The sequence below is a fragment of the Vespula pensylvanica genome, chromosome 19 (genome assembly GCF_014466175.1).
Source record: "Vespula pensylvanica isolate Volc-1 chromosome 19, ASM1446617v1, whole genome shotgun sequence".
NCBI classification, from domain to species: domain Eukaryota; kingdom Metazoa; phylum Arthropoda; class Insecta; order Hymenoptera; family Vespidae; genus Vespula; species Vespula pensylvanica.
The window spans coordinates 3,813,018-3,817,667 of NC_057703.1; the positions used below are offsets into that span (position 1 = coordinate 3,813,018).

The 4,650-nt window shown below is 30.0% G+C and overlaps 1 long non-coding RNA gene across 1 annotated transcript in view; it reads right to left on the reverse strand.

Moving 5' to 3' along the window:
* The window catches only part of LOC122635827, an 8,383-nt gene extending 4,682 nt beyond the window's left edge, over positions 1-3,701 (reverse strand). Inside the window, exons 1-2 of the long non-coding RNA XR_006328769.1 lie at positions 3,459-3,701; positions 2,364-2,486 (exon numbers count right to left, since the gene is read on the reverse strand). This is a non-coding gene — a long non-coding RNA (uncharacterized LOC122635827). The remainder of the gene's footprint in view (positions 1-2,363; positions 2,487-3,458) is intronic.
* Between the last annotated feature and the right edge of the window lie 949 nt (positions 3,702-4,650).

Sequence of the window (4,650 nt, forward strand, 5' to 3'; positions counted from 1 at the left end):
ATTTTATAGAAAAGAATTTCATAATAAATCCAAAGTTCTAAAAACTATTTCATACTGACATGTCTCGCAGTGCAGAGTACATTGTACAACATACTGAAAAATCGTAAATTTTCTTTCGCAAATCCCCAGAGACGAGGATTTTCACTACTAAGTGACGATCTGCGTTTTACCCGTATATACTATTTAAAATTAAATAAACATACAGAAAAGTAGGCTGTTCGTCTATCCATTCCTATATTTAAAAAATAGCAAAATATTCATTCCAACATAACGCTTCATTTTTACACAAACCTTATGAGTTATGTGTAAAAATTAGAGAGAATGTATGAAAACACTACTGATATCGAAGATGAAACGTATCCAATTTGTAACTAATTAAAGGTACGTTACCGAAATTGACTGTCAAGGGTAACTATAGTGTAAAGTACAACTTTCAGTATAAATAAGTGCAGGAAGTACTGCAACATAGTCAATTAGTAAATATAGTACTTGTAAAAGCATACTAGTAACATAAGAATATTTTTCACTTTTCCACTATAATTTTGTTTAATCTAATGTTCAAATATATTTTTGCATGAGGAAATAAATTCAATGTAAACATTCGCACTCAGTTTCAGGCAGCAATTCAAGTAGTGCGCAAGGAGCAACAACGCTTGTTTATATCAGATATCATCAAAACTCGAGGAATTACTGGACCATGAACGAATTCCTATGTTCTTTCTATATTCTTTTAAGAATTGTAGGGTGATACCTCGAAATGGCTATAAAATTATTTGATTATTTGAAAGAATTCTGGATCGTGATCATATTTTCGACAACGTTACCGATGTCAGTTCAGATTCGAGGATCGTTGGAGAACCATTATTGCTTGAAAAGTTTCAAAGCTTTACGAAAATGGATTCTACAAATGAAATTGGTTCAAGTAAGGATGAGATTGGTTTTTTTTTTTGTTACGTAAGTAATAAAACACTTCATGATGAAAGCAGTAATCAAGTTAGCGATGAAGTACGCTCTCGTCGGATTGGATATAGCGAGTTTGACCAAAGAAGAATTCTGGTCATTTCTTGAAGTAATAATAAATAGGGGGGGAATCATGCCATCGTCAAATTTACAAGAATATTGATCAAGGAATAACGTAAGCAACATTTCTTTCTATTCAAAAACATTCACGAGAGGCAAATTCAGCCAAATTCTTTGGATACTTTGTTTTAAAGTAGCAGTAAAAAGCTTACCTAATATCCGCAAAGTCGTCTTGACGTTTTAATTCTCCTTAACGGAAAAGCCGTCCAGTATGGATTAATAGGTACCGATATACATATATATATATATATATATATATATATATATATATATATATATATACACACACACAATAACACGAGTACTTTTTTTTATTCATTACTATATGATTAATCTGATATTCTAAATAATGAAATATTTTCGAGACGTATGTATATATGTAATTAAAATTTTAACGTAACGATGTGTAGAATCGACTACCCAACATTCGCGAATTCATCAGGGTGAAACTACATCGTGCAAATCACTATTGCAATCGGTAGTAAAAGAAAACTAAAAATTGAAATTAAACTATTTTTCTTTCATAAAACACCTGCGTAAACGAGCAAAAAATACGAGAAAACTAACAGGAATAAATAGGAAACAATAGTCTATCTAATATTTAGTGCATGTGCGATGACTTTCCAAACTTTTTTATTCAGCAATGACCTTACTCTATCTTTTACTATTACTCTATTTTATTCATCCAAAAACAACGATTTTGTTGAGACTCATCCTTTATTAACACACTTCATTAAATATAATTTTGCAAAAATAATTAAAAAGCCTCGGTAACCCCTTTCACCAAAAATAACTGTTCTTGTAAAAGAATAAAACCAATTCCCACGATCGAATCGTCGCGTTTGTCTTCTTACTCATTTTTTGGTATAACGATATCAATATATCGAGCTAGATTCTAATTAAATAGACTAAATACGAAACAACGGGTGCAACATAAACCACCTAATATACTTTTTTTGACGATATCAGGTAAATGAATGCTCGATGTCACTACGCATACTGCAAGCAAACACGAACAAAAACAGTATTAATTAACTGCACTATTAATTAAACGATTTGTACTGACCCTATCCCGAGCTAATAGACACGCATAATAAAAGTATAATGAAAATACACAATTAAAAACGTACTACTCATAAATTAATCCAAAAGAAGAATTACTAATGACGATGTACGTCAGTAATTTATCGAACAAATTACAAACTTTCGAGAATCTTTCGTTCTAGGTATGATGAATACTAGAAAGACTTAAATTATTAATAATTCCTGCAGTCACTACTTACGAAGTTTCATAGTGGCTCCAAAACACGCGTCCATGTCGTAGGCCGAAAATGTAAGAGATTAAAGTTGTGATGATCAAAGATTAACTCAATGTCATTTGTCATTGATGTCAAGCCAATGATGATCTGAAAAAGAATGTAAAGAAATGTTTATAAAACTTATTGCGATAGAAACAATTGCAAAATTATACTAATCATAAAATTTGGACATTTACTTATTAATATACTTTTATAGAAGTATAATAAGTTCTTCATCATCTTCCGTAATGCAACAGTGGCTCTAATACATGATAATCATTTGTTAATTGAAAAAAGGACATGGAATTTAATTCTCAAATATCTACTATTTCTTTTATACACAAGTATATAGTATATGTGATTATATAAAGAAATATATTAATAAAATTTTGTAAGAACAATCCCTGATTCTGTGACTATTATGCGCGCAATCTATTCAAGAACGCATGTCTCCAAAAATTAATTGAAATCGCGAAACGCACACGAACTTGAATTAACGGAAAAACACATTCGAATCCTTTTTTTTTTCATCAAAACAAATATATATTGATCTATATATGCACGAATGATTGCAATAATGATCTAAAATAAAACAGAAGCAATATTATCAGTACTATCGTCATAATAAAGGAAAAATCTTTAAAAGCATATAATTAGAAAATGAAAAGTGTTATTCACAAAATATTAATAACGTTTACGGTATATATGTTACGTAAAAAACACACATATTTATAAGTCTATGTAACTATAAAAAAAAAAAAAAAACATATATACAAGTAAATATAATAAGATAAAACATATATTTTTTTATAAAAAGAAAATATAGAAACAAACATTGTGACTACTTTGCGCGCAATCTATTTAACATACAGTTCTAAAAATTAATTGAAATTGCTTAATAGAAATAGATTTACAAGAAGACTGTCTGATGATTCTTCTTTTATTTTATTGAAACAAAGGTAATATTCATCCGATGATGATCTAAAGTAGAACTTAAAATAAAATAGATTTAAATTTTGAGATTTAAGATTAGATTTTAAAAATAGAGTTAAATTTGCGAAAAAAATAATAATTACTTACCTATATTACAGAACAACTGAGTATTGTACGTAGTAGAAGTCATATTAGTCTAAGACAGTGGTCACCTTCCCCGATTCTGACTATTCTGCTTATAAGTACGAAAACAAATTTCCTGGAACATGTCGACCACAATAGATCAGTAGAAAGTTGGTCTGTACTTAATATACGTACTTACTTTCTTATATTGGAATATACTCGAAAGTTTTTAACAAATTAACGTAATTTATTTTAGTGAAATACGAAAAAGAGTAAAGAGAAGATCTTCACAGCACTAGCTTCCTCGATTCATAGAATTAACATAATTTATTTTACATAAAATTTTTTACTTTACATGAAATTAACATAATTTCATTAACATAAAACAAGATTTCTCACCAAATCACTTTAAACACTAATATAATGAAGTTACTTAACAATTCGTTCGACAACTACCTTTTACAGAATGTCCTCTCTTTTGTCTTTCCCATCTTATTATTCTCTTCGGACCAATTGATACACATTTACCCATATATCACGCATCCGCAACTTATTTCCATACGCCCCTGTACAACGCCCTTGTACAACGTCCTTGCCAATAATAATCTCGGATGAAAAACAAAACCGCTCAAGCTCGGTGTGACACAAAGAGCAACTTGACTGTAAGAATCCCACGTACGTATGTATGCATGCTTATTTACTGTGTTTATGACATACATCATGAATATAAGCATGTGTGGATGTGTTTATATAATGAATGTACAGTAGCGTCATATGACAAATATATATGTCCGTATACGTATCATTATACGAAAGTAAAGTTTTATATATCGTGACGATTAATAAACGATAAACTGCATAGTACACTAACACTATTAAAATCATCAACATCGCGAAAAGAAGGATCAAATATTTAAGAAAAGTTATGACGCAATAATTTCACAATCTCGGGCACGTCTAGGAAATATTATTTTCGTGAAAATCTTTTCAACTCAATTTACGTACTCTATACCATACAAATCACACATCTCTGTATTGGATTGGTAGATTAGACAAATTTGTAACTTTTAAAAATTATATTAATTAGCAGTAATTACGAGAACAACTGCTTTTTGGCATACTCGAATTCAAAATGACCTTGACGAGAGCAGCAACGAGGCGACCAGAACCCACGTAGGGTGCCAATTTTCAATAGCGTCACTAAGTATTTGAGAAA